Source organism: Varroa jacobsoni, unplaced genomic scaffold (genome assembly GCF_002532875.2).
Source record: "Varroa jacobsoni isolate VJ856 unplaced genomic scaffold, vjacob_1.0 scaffold_51, whole genome shotgun sequence".
NCBI lineage: Eukaryota > Metazoa > Arthropoda > Arachnida > Mesostigmata > Varroidae > Varroa > Varroa jacobsoni.
In genome coordinates, this window is record NW_019212953.1 from 31,843 (window position 1) to 48,834 (window position 16,992).

Genomic DNA, 16,992 nt, shown 5'->3' on the forward strand with positions numbered 1-16,992 from the left:
ACGTCGCTATCCTCTTACTACCTCACGAGGTGTACGGCGCGAGGGGTAAAATGACCGTGAAAATGATACAACAGCAACAGTAGAAAGAAAATGCTAACCTTGCAAAGATAAACGTGGAAGTGACAGTAGACTCAGCTGATCATGCGAGTATACAAATGATATACGGATGCTGTTCGCATCTAATTAAATCTATTAATCAGCGTTGTCTCGATGCGCTCAATAGTTCGCCTAAAAGCGTCCGTTGTGCCAAACCTCCCACACTGTATTGTCATCGCAGAGGGTGAAGCTTGATTAGGGGCAGGCAGACCAATAAGCTTATCAAATCTTGAAAACAAGATTATTAAGCAATTCCTGATATAGAATACTCATTTACCGGATGCAGATGGAACACGGGTATATTTCGTTTAGCTTGACCCCGCTAGGGATGTGAGCTATCCTACACCGATAGAGATACGGCCACTTCGGACATTTGACATGGAACAGAATCAATTTTCTCACAGAAATGACTGTCGCCGCAATCACCGCATCATCGCCATCACCAGCACGTGCATCATCATTTATTCATAAGATCAAGTGCTACCGAGGGCGAGTAATGTTTACACAATAATACCCATTATAGCTTCACGATCATGCGGTTCTTTTATGCTAGCCACCCATTGTAAACCTCAGGATCAATTGTCTTATGTAGACTTGTAAGTACACCTTCTTTATGTCTGTCACTGACGGAGTCCATAAGCTGATGCCTTTCAATTTACAGCACCGTTGAGGTATATTATGCATACGAAAACCACTTTGATCGGTGGAGCATAGTGGGTACTCAAGAACTGATATTCAAGCTTTGAGTCTTTCGTCCGCCTGCATCAGCAGTCAAAAGAAAATCAGCCCCTTCCAGCTTTACAACCAATATTATGCTTCTTGTTCCCTTTAAAAACAGCGACCGTATATTATCAGTGCTAGAAAAACGCGTAGCAGTGCGCCGCATTGACGACTCTCAATTCGTCACAAAATTCAGCGGGAAACAAAGGAAGGCTGCTGATTCCTAACCCCTACATATATCTGCCCCAGCATTTGACGAAACTTCATTCCCATACAACTATCCTATGCTCAAGCATAGGAGAGCTTCGACGTCCCGACACGAGTACTTGTCATCAATACCAGAAGATAGACAATTGAAGGAGTACAGTGCACATATGAGTTTTTTTTTTGTTTTTTCTTTCTGAACGTCATTAGCCACTTGTGTGAGCCATCAGCCAGCTAACCTGGATGATTTGTCCGACAGGTATGTATGTCGATTATGGAAAGATGGTTCCGCGATAGTACAACCAATAATCTCAATCACATCTGTGTACCCTTTAGTCAACCTCAAAACCTTTTTCAACAGCAGCCTCTATCAGACTTTTATCAAAATGTTTAATTAAATGGTTGAAGTGAATATCTCTGTGACACATTATCCGCGTTGTCACTAAATGGCTTCACCCATACGAAGAAGATCTGACCAGATCGTTATTCGCGCACACAGACACGCTGCGTTCGGCTCCTCCATCAGCACATGCTAGGTACTTCTCTTCATTTCTAAAAAAGGGAAGCAACTGTTTTAAACACGCATCGACACACACGGAATTGTGATTGTCAGCAAACAGACACAAACTTGCGCCCTAGTCAGAACGTCTCATTCCGATTCAGTTCGATTCTTTCTATCCGCCTGATGTTTGTTTATTATTTTTCTATCGGCGTTTATTATACAAGTCAATGCACTTTCGGTGCGTCGTGGCACAACAGGCTTGTTGCTGTTCCGCCGCCTCAAAACTGCCGTTTTTCTCGACATCGCTCGTCCCGTTGTTATCGCTGTTGCGCTGGCGTCGTCTTCGTCGTCGCCGCCGCCGCCGCCGCCGCCGCCACCGCTCGCAGTCCTCAGCGACCACTCTGACGGCGGGTGCCGTTGCTGCTGCTGTTCTGAATCTTCACACCTCGTGAAATTTTCTACCCGTCCCCTCCGCCTTTAGTACTTTGGCAGCGCCGAAGCTGCCGCACCATCTCTGTTGACTCTAAGGGGTGTTGCTGCTGCTGCCGCTTCTCGCAGATACAGCAACTATGCCAGCAGAGAAGGCAGCGGACAACACTTTTTTGCATTGATCCCACCGCCCAATCTAGGAGCGAGCGTGCGTGCGTGCGTTCGTGCATGCATGCATGTGCATCTGTCTGTCAGTCTGTCTGTCCATCTGACATCTTGCCTACCTGACCCGCTGTTAAATTTTTTGTCATCTGTATCTTCCTTCTGGTAGAAATGTGTTGGTGTACCTCCAAATGTATTTTGTGTCTCTACGTTCGCGACGTCCCAACTATCGATCCGCTAGAAGAGAGGGTAAACAAACCTCACGTATATATATACATCAAGGCCTGTGATGGTGATGGTACGATGATGATAATCGTAGTTGTGTGCTCGTAAGATTTCTTACAATGATCCTTCTATGAATTCTTATTATTGGCAGCTCTGATGTTTTTCCATAAACCGTTCCGTAAACGAAAAGTTCTAAACTGTTTTCCGTTGCACTGGAAGCCGTAGACGATGATAATTGTGTTCTTCTCAAAGAGGGCACCTTTCCCTTGGCTCACGCATGAATCGATATGGCAATACGAGTAATATAAGGGTAACAGCAATACAATGTAAGAAGATAAAAACGGACTATTATTTAACGTTCCTACAACAACTAGCACCGACGAAAGCGTCCCCTAATGAAGAGTTTTTTTTTAAATTGCCATTAGAAATAATCGCAAACGTAAAATACTAGAGATACAATTGGAGCGAAGTATCCATCAACGAACGTCGTAGCCAAGAGCAGAAACCCTCTATTGCAACAGCTGGAACTAGCCGATGGCAAAATGGCAAGGTATGTGAAGCGACAGAGGTCAGAGGACTTCACCATTCTAGTGATACACTCGTAAGAAGATAGCTTATGCGCAAAATAAAAAAGCTAAGTAAGTGTGATTTGAAGACCACGACGCTTGCCGTGTTACTTGACCCAGTAGACTGGTGCAGCGATACGGGAGAAAAACGATAATCCAATTCTGTTTTACCCGATATTTTAATGTCGATGATATCCTGCGCCTTGTTTTTGGCTAGTAAATTGAGCAGAGTTAATCCTAATACTATTACAGAAATCATCAACGATGTCGGAGTGGCTTTATCTATCATAATATAATTACTGCCATTATCGTCCGTAAGAGAATAAATAAAAAGATAATATTAAAATGAATTTCTTCAAACGATAAGTATTTTAAATGTTAAAATATTACAGTAACTACTTGTTTGTTCTGCCTGACCCTCCCTTTTTGCGTCTTATCAACGCATAGACTGGCTTTTTTCTCCATTTTTATCAGCCGAATACAGAACATTTCACAGAGATACGCACATACAAACACACACTAACATAAACACAAGTGTATACGGAGTCACACGAACGAATATCAGCATTGACAAAGCCATCCAATGCAAGTCAGGCAGCGTTACCCGAGCACTAGTACCCTTCCCTTTTTGATCCCCCCCCATTGCTCCATATCATTGCACACAGGCACACACAAACAGCCAAACTCGTACAACAACGCTTGTACACACAAGTACATATAGATATTCAGAGACACAACGGCGAGGACAACAACAACAGGATAACCGCTATTACTATTAGCCGAAGCTTTGGTGCCGCCTATGAGTCAACTATGTTGCATATCACACTCGACAACTGTGATGGCAGTAACGACAAAATGGCGGTCTTCCATTAGACGTTGCCTTCTCGTGCTTCTTAGCATATATTTATGCACTATTTTGATACACAGGAGATGGGGACACGAATACGCCACATCGAGGTTTAATTTAAGAGAGCAGGAGAAATAAATCTAGAGGAGAAAGACAGAATTTCCGATTTTTATTTTTTTTCTACGCCCAAGCGCTAACATGCCGAGTATCACCGACAAATCGTTAGGAATTAAGGAAGGAAGCCATGCTATGCTACACGACTTCTCGGCAAACGGATGGATCACTGATCACTAGAGATATCTTGCATGTACGCATGTATGCGCATGCGACCGGCGGATGGCAGTAACTGATTTGATATGAGATTTTCATGGGCAATAACTTGTTTTTTTCGTTCGTCTGAAGCCGTAAATTGTCCTAAACGTTATTGGTTCGTTCCTCATCTAATACGGCTATTGATTGGCCAAGTACTGCCACTTGATTGGACAGGGACAAAACAAACTTCGGAGGATTGCGAATTCTACGTACCGCAATGAACTAACGGAGAAAGATGCCTCTACGAAAAGGATGATGAAACTTGTGACACCAAATTACAACTTACCGAACACACAACCGAACAGACAAAGGGTTTCTTTCAATGACCCCCGTCACCCTAGTCGGGGTACGACAAGGTCTGTATAATCGGCAATTATTTTGATTTATTTGGTTTGGTAAAAACGAAATATGAGAATTGGTTCACTGCGATTACTAACGCCAGTCCCAATGAGTACAAGTTAACAGATTTGGCCGATAATAACGGCAAGCGTGGCTATGTTCGTGCGTCTTTTCGCCGGTACGGACCCATACTTTCTATACGAAATCCTTACCGCTCAGAAGCACGTCCACGATGTCGAAGTACTTCACATACATCTATCTATTTCGGTTACATATTATCTTCGTTAACGAATAAGCCGTTTCCGATTCAATCGAACTAAGTCTTGTGTTAAAGGATGACATGACCAGCAAGCTGCCGCAATATAATGATCATACCAATCACCCTTAAAGCCACTGCTTCCGGGGCTGGTGTGCTTGGTCCTATGACCGAATACAAATACGACATGCTCCTGTTTAGCGTGTTTTTCTTGTCTTTTGCAAAAAATGTAATACATGTACATGAATAGAACAACAATAAAAATAGCAGTATCGTCGCACAAACGGAGCGCGAACAGAGGTTGTTCATCCATAGCTTTTCGCTCTGCTCAATTATTTCAGTTCACTAAGACAACATGCTTATATACAATTTCTAATTGATGTGAAGTAACTTTAATTTTGCTAGCCAATATCTTCATGCTGACCTCATACAGAATGTGCATGCCGTCAGCCTACATAACAAGCGGCTCAAGGTTTTATTACTACGCCACCATCAAAGGCACCAACAGCCAGAGGCTGGCCGCTTGCGTACCTCCAAGTTCGGCGAACGCCCTTCTCAAGAGCGGGACGAGGTGAGGTTGCAGCAGTAACAGCAAATAGAGTCGTTCGACTTGAGGGGCGGTTAAGATGCATGGGTCTCGGCCACGGCAGTGGCCGCATCGCGCACGAGACACCGAAAGATTGGAATCGCCATATAATTTTACAACTTTAATTTCTGCATAGAGGATGTTATCACATCGGACTCGCGTGATAAAAACAGTTGAACTTCACACATTTTTATATCGTTACCAGCCATATGAGTTAGTGATCTTGCTCTGTACAGCTGAATGGAACAGAAGGGATAAATGTTTGCCATCGAGCTATTTCTCATCGACTATAGCTGTGTGCGCGCACTGACTTATTAGCAAACTTGCGCTTGCGAAACATAGACGCGTACTGCTATGCACGAAGCATTATGCACCGAAAAGCGTAGCATCACCAGCAGCAATGGGCAGAAAATAACTAGATAATGGAAAAAAAAAACAACGCTTAGCAGGATATTTGTTTCCGCAATGAAAAATTGCTCCAGGGGCATTACTGACGCGGGCAAAGCAACTAGTAGTAGAGCGAATCTCGTACTGATATCTTAAAAACCACCCTTGCATAATCAAGCGTTAAATATATCTGCTCAGTAAATGAAGGTAGTCATAAACGGTTAAATTATCCTGCGAGTAATATCGGGCAAGCAGGACCCAGCACCACATGATCGTTCGCCATTCCTTATCGACGCTGCAGTAGCCATCATGATCAAGTCATCAATAATACCGTGTATGGATCACTCTTTCTGTCGCAGCACCAGAGCCCTCTAACGGGCGCCGAAGGCGTTATCGTCTTGTTTTCTTAGCCAAAGAGTGAATGTCGTCGACCCCCCCGCCGCCGGAGAACGGAGGAGGGGGACGGGATACGAAGTGGATCGGTCAGCCTTAGGGGGTATTTTTCTCTCGGCGGGTGCCGCCGCTACTGCTGTCACTCATTTCTGACAGCAGGCATTCTGTAGCACGCGAATCCATCCATTCGATGTACCATGTCGACAATAGGTGGGGATACAAAGCCTCCATTCATAGGAAACTTTTAGAATCCAGCGCCAGAAAAAAATGCTTGCACTGAGAAAAGGCTTGAACGACTCACCATTTCATTTCGATAGAGCAAAAGTGTCGAGCACAGAGAGGTTCAATGTCAGAAATATTGTCATCTCGCCTTCCTACATGTACAACTTACGCGGGGCTTGATGGATCATGTGCTTTACACATACTGTTCTACACACGTCGGTCGTTATATGCGGATAAATGATTAGCAGTCATGTCCACATTAGTGTTCATACTGTTAATTTTAGCGCGAAAACAACGTACGTCTCGATATCACCACAGGAAGTTTTTCTGCATTGGCATGGTGAAACAATTGTAGTGTTTTTTCTTTTTTTTTTGGCGCGCAAAAACAAATCCTGGGCCCGAACCCCATGGTTGGGGATGGTTTCAATCCACCCGAATCCATCGCAATCTCCTCTCTCGCTACTACTACTGCTACTACTATTTCTACCCGTGCGCCTGCGAGCTATGCTTTGCTCACTGGTACACAAGCGGCAAGCGAAGCTGACGCGACTAAAGCCTCAACCGAATCAGCGAAGCAGCCGACGACAAAGCAACGCTCGCTCACAGCGCACACTTGCTCTGGATCAATCACTATCTTGTCGTATTCAGGCAGGCAAGCAGGCTGGCGGGCGGGCGGGGGGGCGTATCGGACTGAACCAGATATGCGTTATTGGACATAGACATATCTAGTCATCATACTTACGAGGATAGTAAAGCAATACCTTCATTTCTCTGTAGAAACTCGCATATAGATTGACGTTCAACCCCTATATATTGCTGATCATACGGATGCCTTTGTAGATCTGCGAGGGCTCCGCCGACCCGTACTGAGAAGCTCTACTGTTGCTGGGCGAGCGGATTGAAACAAGGTCTGGATTAACATCAGGTTGGTATCGAAAAGACATTAAGCAGGGTGCAAGCCCTGATCCAGAGCAGCAAACGATTTTCGTAAACCTGCTTTGCTCGTCCTTAGATGAATAATGCTCGCCGGCTAGACGCAGATGATAATGACTGAAGCAACCTCATCCGAACTGTGATGAAGAATGTTGGGAGCCCTGAAACCCCGTCACGACGCCCGATTACTATCATGGTATCGAACTAAAAGACCAAATATCTTCTAAAGAAGCCTGATTCAGGCACAGAATACATATGGCTTCAGGGCAAGCTTCAGTGACCAGCGCTTACGGATAGCTGGCTATAACAGAACCATTTTAATCAAAACAATTCCCCTTACACTCCCCCAGTAAGATCTACGAAAATCATATTCAACTGCTCCCTGGATAGAAACTAGTCTACTTTGTGTGCGACCAGCTACGCTAATACCGCAGGCAGAAGATCAGTCGCTGTATGCCCTTTTGTTTAAGAAATCGAACCGGATTCCTCGGTAATAGTTTTAAGAAGTAAATCGCTTGAAACTATCGGGACATTCTTTGTACTTATGCGAAAGATTTTGTCATCTGAACGAGCTGATCCTTCGATGTTTTTGAAGTTCGTTAGTTGGACCAGGACCAGCACCAGCACAATGTCAGGGCATGTGCTGTTGGGTCCTGCTCTGTACAGCGATTGAAGGTTCAATCGGGGCAAAGCAGCAAACTTGTAAGTCCGATTGTAGTTCCCTTGCTTCTTTCCGTCGCGTCTTCTTCACTTACCTCTTTTTACACAAACGCAGTGTTTCTTGCTAAAAGAGCATCGTTTTTTTTGGTTATTCGTCTCCGTCTCCGTCTTTTTTTGGTCTTCTAGAGAATAGTTCCATCGTCAGTCTACCATTCACTGACGCGTTTACCTAGTGTCCCCGCTATGCCCTGTCCGCTTAGCGGCTTGCCGCCTGCGATTGCTGGTGCTGTCTCTGCCCCATTAAACAGCTCGACATCTTCCCCCTCATTCTGACGACCCCTCTCATCTGGCGGCTGTTTCGGTTCCTCTCGAGGCCGGACGCGGGGCCCCCTCTAACGGCATAGCCCTACTGCGGTGGCTGGGATGCGCGCTGCAGCGCACCGCACTACTACTACTACCATCGCTCGCACCAACACCATCAGCATTCCCATCAACTCAACCTCCTCCGTCTTCCCTATCACTCGGGCCTTCTGTTGCTGCTTGCTTTCGTTACCCTGTTATTCTGTGTGTCGGGCCGTGCTCGCACAATGTTGCGCTGGCTTATGCTGGCGCCGGCGACATCGCGGACGCTGCCCTTTTGATGCAATAACAACAGCAGATGCACTAGCAAAAACGGGCGCAGCGGCCCCAGCAAAACATATAGGAGATATACTGCAGATTACCGTTGTATCAGTCATACACACACACACAGATGCATATGCACAGTATACAGAACATTAGCAGGAGCAACTTAACAAATTTAGGCATAAATATTTTGCACTGCTGGTAGATCGAGTTAAGGAAAAAGTACGCGAAAATCGGCCCAGGTACGAATCGAGAAAGCTAGACAGGGCAGCTGTCTGATTTGGAACAGCATGAGGATGCACACACGTATTTTCATGGCAGCACAACTGGTGACGCAACGCAAATAAACGACTCATGACAACAGCAGCAGCAGCATCAGCGTCAGCAAACGAGGCTGCAGTCCAGTGACAAGGGCGAGCTAAGAGAATCAGATTGGCCTGTTGATCTGTAAATGGATATGTCAGGTGGTCTGATGTTGTTAATGTTCCCTAGGGGGTGAAGGCAACAAACAAACAGACAAAGAAGAGGACAGGGAAGCAAGCAAACAACAGACGCAAAGTCATCGTATGGCACAGCCGACCGGTCAAGCCATGCGCACACGCCATGCAAATATGTACAGTTCAACATAAATGCCATCATTACCTAAATCAGTGAAAACCCAGTGGTTCAGGCAAAACGCACATGTCCCGGCCCCCGCCAGGCGAGCAGGATACTCCATCTACAAAGCAGATGATCCTTAAGAGGATTTGTAGCAGCGTGGTAAATCGTTCTAGGAATCCTTGAAGGATGTTCCTGGATGAGACGATGCACATAGTGCGGTTACACCCTTTTTCGCAACGTTTAGCATAGCATGTCGTGCGCCCTATTTGAAATAATAAACAGCAACGCCACCTGCTATTCCAATGAATGGAGCAAAATAAAAAAAAAAAAAGCCGGACAAACCTTTCGTGGTGTTAATTTCACTTCTCATATGGGAATAGCTGCGTTTAAATGGAATATTTCAAGTGATGTTCACTGCAGACATCGTTGAATTGTTTCTTGTTTATTTGCGATTCTGCACTCATCCAAGAGAAGTTGCCTCATAGAGGAGTAAATTTGAAGGAGCGCGGCCGTAGTAGCATTTGTTCGTTATTGTTTGGTCGGATGAAATATGAATGAAAACCGGCTGACAGATAGCTGAAGTATAATATATGCTTTGAATTTTGCTGAACCCGCTCCCATCATATGCGACTCACAGCCCTTCACAAATAAGCAACAATAATAAATAGGGCTCAAGTAAGATGAATGAATTGCGTCGGCAGTGAGTAAACATTAGCGCACCCGTCGTCCTATATAGTCAGAATCAATGGAGCTGAGTATGTCAATGACATGGCTAACGCCATAGTGACAATTGTCTTCTCTGCAGACATTGTCTACAATGACAGACAGAGTCTATGTCTTACGCGTATGTGACTATCAATTTTTGACCTGACCCTTTCCTTTGAGGCTTTCCAAATGCCTAATTCTTTCCGAGGCAGATCAAGCCATCGTTGAGTTACAACGACAAGAGTTGCTTTTGGAACTCAGATCTGCTCGAGGCCGGCTGTACATCTTCGACGCACCTGATTCGCTCATTCTTCGAGACCACGTACCGCACGCTAATGACCTTACTGGCCTATTTATTGCTGGTCGTAGCGACAGGGGACTGCTGATGCTATTAAAGGTTTCCATTAAAATAACCTTCGTATGGAGATCAACTCGATATTAGCATTTTGTTACTGCAAATTTGTCATACATCTCACCAGGCATTTTGATTCCTTCGCGCAAGGGGCTTCCGTACAGCTACGCCGTGTCCAAAGGCGGTCTCGTTGCTGGCACCAATGTAGAGATATAACGATAGTTCCGAATCGGCTTAGGCAGGGGACCCAGGCGACTTAATTAATGATACAATCAATGACACTAGAAACAGTTACCTACAATAGTTCTAATAAAATTTACCTTTGCTGGCAGGAATATCTATCAAGAAGCGGCCTCCTTATAGGGTTACGCACGCGTATATAGAAATTATGTTGGAAAAAAGCTGTATATATTTAAAAGCCGCGCGTTAAGGTGTAAGAGAGCGTTAGGGTGTAAAAATGGGCCAAATCATTACGCACTAATCAAAAGGACATTTTTTATGAAAAAAAAAATGATGGTTTTTGCTACGTATGATACCAAGTTTTAATATGTGCCAAAACACGAAATGTGTAAAGAAATAGAAAATAGTAAGGTCGGTATTTACCTCGACCGGAACCGTGACCCGAATTCAAGCTTGATAGAGCTACCGCGGCTTCCCTGACCTCGAAGCGGTTTGATCAGCTTTACGTTTATCTGCAAATTAGAAATTGCATACAGTTTTATAAATGTACGAATATAATTTGATTCAGTTTCGTCTAGAGAGTACAAACGTATCGCGTAGTTTATCATAGGTGATGCGGACTGATCGTCTCCTCCTGTCTTCTACTCTAGCGTTGTTTGTATCTATCTTGATTCGTCTCTCTTCGTTGTTCTCGCTTTAGCAAATATCGCGTTTGCTGCATTAGATAAAAGGTATTATCGTAATTGTACCAATGATAATCTACAGAAACAGTAATAATTATTAGAAGGCCAACGATAATAATACTAATTGTACTTTTTTAGGTTCTGACGCCTTTCGACTGACCATTCCGATTGTCCTGCCTCGTAACGGGATTCTAGTATGAGCGAGAGGTCGCCCTACTCAGACATATTGAGCGACAGGGGCATCGATCTGTGGCCGGAGGGCTGGCCGCTCCACCCATTGGACATCACACATCACCACAGTTATGGTGACGCCGTCCTACATACTCGTTCACTGCCTAGTTGTTCGAATACATTATATGTAATGCCTGCCGTATGCACACTGTAGAAAGGCTTCCGTAGACAGCAAATTAGCAAGCTCACAGTGACCTATTATTCGATACACTGCCTGAACAATTTCTTGCTTTTACGGAATTTTCTAGGTGGAGTGTGTGTATATATATATATAAGCCATTTGTTTTCATGTTTGTTATCTATTATTGGAATGTGTTACGCGGGCTCCACTCAACATCGGACTGAAACGCGACAACATTTGGTTCAATCCGAATACCGTTAAGGACATCTTGCATACTTCAGCAGACCGACAACGGCAACGGCCACAGCGGCGACGATAGTCTTCACTATTTATTGTTGTATGTTCGTCGTCTCAAGTTCTTCATCGGGTTTTTCGCTTCTCTTCGTTTCTTAAGGCGCCCGCGTCACTGTCATCCACCTATCCATCGTCGTGGATTCGAATTTCGGCGATGGATACATCTACATCAAGGGCCTACGCCTGTGCCTGCCTCAGCTCCTCCTACGACGCGTACTTCGTCTTCCAATCCTCCGACCGCCCCACGCAGCAGGAGAGCTGTGACCGTGGCCCAGCTAAGCCTCGCTAGAGAACTCTTCACATTTCTCCACCGCAAATACTCAGCCTGTCTCTCGAAGACATACGGCCATTCTGTGCGGAGTATTAGACACATGAATTACTCACTGTCTCTATAAATCTCATCCATTACAGATATAGTTTTATTAACACGTATACTAAGAATAAATCTAACGACAGATTGAACGTGGATAGTGCGATGCTCTCTGCTGCATTTTGCCTCAAAGATCTGCACCAACTCTACGAAGTAGGGAAATGCTTATTCCATTAACTCGGGTTAGTTGTAGGTAGTTAGTCGATTTTTTTTACTTAATCGGTGCCAAGCACACCGCTGACATGGCAAGACATTGAAGCCTTATTCTGACAGTTTGAATTCGATTATCTACCAACTGATGGGAATATCTATCCGCTTGCGATAGCGCCGTCGGATCCATTTTATACTGGCCCCAATGTTTGACCATCGTTTCCTGAGTCCGCACACTGCGCAGAGTTCAGGATTTGGATCTGTTCGTTTCTTTGACCCTTTGAATCGCGCGCAGAACATCCTCTATGCGCCATCCAGCGAGCAAGCAGATCAGCAGCGACTGCAGCATCACACAGGCCGGCAGTACCTACAACACAACGGCCGTAGAAGGCTGGCATAACAGCACAGCGTCGTACACGGCTTCGCCACTCTGCACCCCTGGGGATGATGGCTGTCACAGCGGTGCGGCAGTAACCGCAGCTAGACCGACAAACAGACAGACAGACAGACAGAGAGATATAGGCTCACGATGTAGTCGAGCGTGCCTAGGCTTGCCTGTACGGCTGTGTCTGACTGAATATCTGTGCGTGTGTGTGTTTGTGTGTGTGTGTGTGTGTTTGTGTGTGTGTGTTTGTGTCTGTGTGTGTGTATGAGTGTGGAAGAGGCTGTGTAAGCATCATTGATTCCACCGGCATAGAGAAACTACGTAGCAACTGGCACTTCACAGGACACCTCCTCCCCCCAAACCGTCAGCGGTCCCCCGCCGTAGTTCGTCTTCGCCGACGAACTTGGTTGGTTGGTTAGTTCGTCTTTGAGCGTCTCGTGCCAATGTCAGGCCCCGCCTCCTCCTGCTCGCCAATACTACAGTAACCAGAGCCTCCCTGAAGCCGCTTTCCTTTCGCCGCTGCTACTCACGGAGTAGCTCGGTTGGGTGGGGAGGTTTCTGCTGCCATAGCCTGACTATGACTCTCTCTCTCTCTCTCTCTCTCTGTTACTCTTTCCTGTGCACGCTCTTCTCGTACTGTTCTATTTTCACTCTCGCTCTTTATCCTCGCTCCGTCTCCAGGATATCAGATTGGATACTAGCTGGGCAACCACTCCGGCTAGATCCATGCTGTCGCCTCTGTCCCTGGATAGATACTAGCGGTTTGGTCGTTACGGACGGTACATATTGCAGGTTAGCCCCACTCCGTACCGCGATATCTGACGAGCACCAACTCTGTATCTCTGAAGCACTTTGTAGAATCGTGCATCCCGAAGCGCTTGCATCAGTGTACTCGGAGTCGCCAAATTTGACACGTCATTCCAACACCAGTTTTCGACTAACGAGTTATCACCCTCATCTAAAGTGTCGAGGTACATGATGCTCACAAGAGCTACGCAAAAGGCACGTGCCAATTTAACAAACAGAACACTTGAAATGAGATACGGAATTTCTTAAATACTTTTAACATTTCTAAAAATAACTTTAGCAAATAGTCGTTTAGCGGAGTGATTATTTGTTTTTTTTTTCGCAACAAATAAAAGGCACAGCTATTTTCTAACGCCTACTTTATACATATATATTTAATAAGCTCTGTCCTTAAGCCGGCGATTTCATTCCGACAATCATTGTATGCAAATGATGTCGAGGGTCCCTTTCTTTCGTTTTCAGATCTCTTCTTATCATTGTCTTAGTTTGCTTTGCCAGCTCTGAGGATTGTGGTGTCTCATATAACAGCGTTATCAAGTTCAGCTCAACTGCAGTAGCGGTAAAATATTTCGATATATGTATGTTGTCCTAAGATGCAATTTGTCTTCTGTTGGCTTTGCCGATAATAAACATGGTTTTCCATTTGTTCGTTTCAGGCCTGGCATGCAATGATTATACGAAGATGCACTAACAGGACCATCATCATCATCTTCGTCATAGCACAAACGCTTCTAACCAATGAGGCTGATATATATCTTCTCCGTTGATAGTATATAAATAGCGACAAAAGCAGCGAGAAGCACACGGATTTATTTGCCCACTAGACACTCGTCGCACTCCGTCCGTCCGCCAGTTTAGTGTATTGTCCTCCGCTCGTCTTTATCTCTGCGATGTGACGGAGCAGCCATATCGTCCCATAAAACGTCTATGTCCAACACGGCGCTCTATCTGCCGGCCCGTATTCAACAGCGTCGAAGTGGAACCGGCCTCGTTGGTTTCATTTTAGTGTATCTCTAGCATCCTTTCAGATACGGCGACCTATCTCAGCTCGTTCGTTTCCCACTGACTTCAGCACAAAACTCCCCACCATAGAGCTGGCTTTTGCCTCTGCTCCTTCTATTTTTTCAGCTTCTACTTCGCCTCGGCCTTCTTTTTCTTCGGCAAAATTTCTTTCCCTTGCTGAATTGACTCGAACCACGAGCCGTTCTACTCCCGACACTCGGCCGTTCGCACAATAGCTTCGGACGGCGCACAGCCGCAGCGTGAATCTCTTTCTTCCACTCTGCACCGATGATGCTTCTACGATGAGCTGCTGCTGCCGCCTGACCTTTCCCGGTAAGCTGCTGTCAGGTTCCAGCGGCCGATTGATGGACAAGCGAAAGGGAGGGGGGTAGCGGAGGACTAGCTCTTCTCCGGGATGTCTAGAGCTAAAAGCTGCTGGTACAAAAGAAGAGGTACCCCCTCAAGAGTATCATCAGCAAGCTTAGCAGTTCGTCACCATGAAACAAACTTCTCAAGTCCAGATAGCGCACCAGGATGAGGCCTGTACAGAGAAGAGAATAAGATAGTGTGCTGTCGCCTGACGATCGGAGACGAACAGGAAAAGGCGACACACAAGGTAGATTTCGCTGTAGACGAACAGCATTTTGAAGTGGAAGATCAAGGGGAAAGGGGAAGACAAATACATTAAAGAAGACGAGGAAAAAGAAAGCGGCACCGGCAACACATGAGATGGCGCGTTCGCTTTCAGAGTCTAGCCTCTAAATACAGCCGTGAGCTATGTCCAAGTGCTACCTGCGTAGGAGCACGGTCCCTCCATTAGCACCCCTCTCCTCCACCTCTCAAGGATGACAGACTGCACCCGATCGCAACGACAGCGCAGATTGCTCTACGGCTTTCTGCAAGAGCCATCACTTCATTGCGGCGAAGAAAATACCAATCAAAGGACATAAGGTAATGCTTTTTGCGACCAACTCACTTCGCTGCAGGATCAGTTCTTCTGTTTCGTCGTAACTGCTTCGACGATCACCGGCTCTCGCATTCTGCTAAGTGTTAAAATCATTTTGAAAATTGACAACGACCACTTAACGTGTGGTGGGCCGGATGAAACTCTGCGAGTTCATGTTGACGATAATGATAAATACTGCGAGAAAATGACCACAGTAAAGCGTCGGACAGCTGATGAACATAGCGCGTTAAAAGCATTCGCAAATAGAGCCCATCAACCTATGCGAAAACGGACTGCTTCTTCAGAAAGAGAACAGTGTTATTATCATTATAAACAAACGAAATAACTAACGATTAACTTCGATCATCGCGGCTTTCTTACACCACAACGTTGGTCACTGAATCCTTTATACCCTAGAGCTAGTGACTCCTATCTCAAAAAACACAGTGTAATGTGGTTTAAATTGAATACACACAATGTCTCCCTTCTGAAGCTTTTGGATAAACAAAGATGCTGTTGATCATTTCCCTATACATGATCTACGAATAAGTGCAAACAGACCGGATTTCGTAGCTTTCGAAATTCTTCGGTGTACATGTTACAATATTGCTAGCTGTGCGCCAGAAGTTCAGAAATCAACGACGTTCTAGACTGAAGGACATATATGAAAAGCTTTTGTATAATGGGAAAAAATCGAATATTTTTGTACGAACAGGACAGACGAAGCAAAGTAGATCAGACAGTTTGAACGAACGGGATATAAACTGCGGTAATAAGATCAGTGACCACCCCATTGTCACCAGTTGTTTGCGATTTCCACGCGCAATCTTCCACTACAGCAATGGTGCCTTCAGTACTGCTGTATATTGCACTAGGAGTCGTCATGGTCAATGATTTGCCTGCTTTTAAACTGACTTTTAGACGAAGCTCGTGCATGAAGCAATTCTTGATGTTTTTCTTTGCTATTGTATCTAGACAGAAATCTGTCGAGTACTGGTGCGTTTGTGAAAGCTTCACGGACCGCCTTACGTTTTTTGCCGTTAGCTGATGTTTTATATTGACTCCTCGGCGCAAAGCATCGTTATTGGCACCAAAAGGCCGGTGCAACAAAGCAAAAACACTGGCGTCGAATTGCAACCATTGATAACATCAACGTAAACATTATGTAATAATAGGTCAAAGTAAATGCCACAGGATAAAAACCCGATCCCTATACTCGACGCACTCGACGATGTGGTAATGTTTCCAAGGCTCGTATCAGATTGGACGATGTTAAACAGCTTTAAAAATTTATTACATAAGACAATATGCAACAATGTTCCTTTACTCAATAAGATCTATTATGGCGGGATTTGAACCGGCGACCTCTGTCCCGAGAGATCAAGCTGCTCAAGCGGCTGCACAGACATATACACAATAATAACACAAGCGGTAGTATATATACTAAGCAACGATATTGCAGACAAGGGAAATGGCGGTGTAAGCTATTTTACTACATTTAGAGGACGTTATTATCTGCTATATAATTCTTATGGGTATAGACGAGCTAAAGTTTTGACGCAAGCGTTTGTTGTATTATAGAACATAAACATGAAACAAACATTGAGACTGTCATGTCTTGACGTATTGCTGCAGTGGCCTATAAAAGCTTTGTTTTAGTACTATTCAGTACGAAAACTAATCAGAAAGAGGGAGAGAAAGAG

The 16,992-nt window shown here is 45.0% G+C and overlaps 1 protein-coding gene and 2 long non-coding RNA genes across 6 annotated transcripts in view; 2 read left to right on the plus strand and 1 right to left on the minus strand.

Moving 5' to 3' along the window:
- The window catches only part of LOC111260758 (uncharacterized), a 66,545-nt gene that overhangs the window by 27,019 nt on the left and 22,534 nt on the right, over window positions 1-16,992 (minus strand). The window contains exon 2 of the mRNA XM_086968456.1: window positions 10,724-10,812. The gene's annotated coding sequence lies outside the window, so the exon portion shown is untranslated. The remainder of the gene's footprint in view (window positions 1-10,723; window positions 10,813-16,992) is intronic.
- LOC111260764 (uncharacterized) lies at window positions 987-12,095 on the plus strand. Of its 4 annotated transcripts, XR_002680540.2 has the most exons (4): window positions 987-2,442; window positions 2,764-2,888; window positions 11,122-11,288; window positions 11,620-12,095. It is a non-coding gene; the product is annotated as an uncharacterized LOC111260764 (long non-coding RNA). The 4 variants fall into 4 exon arrangements; XR_002680545.2 differs by having other exon boundaries at window positions 987-2,888; window positions 11,598-12,095; XR_002680541.2 differs by having other exon boundaries at window positions 987-2,888; window positions 11,617-12,095.
- LOC111260790 (uncharacterized) lies at window positions 12,782-16,903 on the plus strand. Its single transcript, XR_015311195.1, has 2 exons — window positions 12,782-13,505; window positions 13,804-16,903. It is a non-coding gene; the product is annotated as an uncharacterized LOC111260790 (long non-coding RNA).